This window comes from Orycteropus afer, unplaced genomic scaffold (assembly GCF_000298275.1).
Source record: "Orycteropus afer afer isolate SDZICR_OR568_19922 unplaced genomic scaffold, OryAfe1.0 scaffold00927, whole genome shotgun sequence".
In the NCBI taxonomy this organism is placed as follows: Eukaryota; Metazoa; Chordata; class Mammalia; order Tubulidentata; family Orycteropodidae; genus Orycteropus; species Orycteropus afer.
Genome location: NW_006922514.1, coordinates 530,059 through 530,869, shown reverse-complemented (window position 1 = coordinate 530,869; position 811 = coordinate 530,059).

Genomic DNA, 811 nt, shown 5'->3' with positions numbered 1-811 from the left:
GTGCTTATCTCACTCCCGGTTACTAAGCACAAGCCCGCCCGTGCTTACATCGCTCCCAGGGACTAAGCACAAGCCCGCTCGTGCTGACCTTGCTCCCGGAGACCTGGTCCCTCTCTGGAGGGTAACAAGGGCAAACTTGGAAGACCTAATTTATGGCATAAATAATCTATCAAACATAACAAAATATACAAAAAACAGAAGATAAACTAGGTAACTGGGGCCTTCTAAAAGTTAAATTCTTATGCATATGAAAAGGCTTCTCCAAAAGAGTGAAAAGAGAACTACAGAATGGGAAAAAATATTTGACTATGACATATCTGATAAGGGACTTATCTCTAAAATGTATAGAAAACTTCAACACCTCAACATCAAAAGGGCCAACAATCCAATTCAAAAATGGGCAGATGATCATCATGCTATAAAATTGAAAAACAATAATAGGAGACCAAAAGGAAAAAAATAAAATATGTGGAAAATGAATAATACACTGCTCAAAAACTACTGGGTAACAGAACAAATAAAGTGTGAAAAAAAATTCCTAGAAACAAACAAGAATGAAAATAAAGTTTACCAAACTTTGGACAAAGCAAAAACAGTACTCAGAGGTCAGTTATACCAACAAATGCACACATTAGAAAAGAGCAAAAATCAACACTGTAACTCAATAGCTTCAACAATTAGAAAAAGAGCAACAAACGAAACCTACAGTATCCAGAAGAAAGGGAATAATCAAGATCAGAGCAGAAATAAATGAAGCAGAAAACAAACAACAACAACAAAAATTAACAAAACAAGCAGATGATTCTTCAAC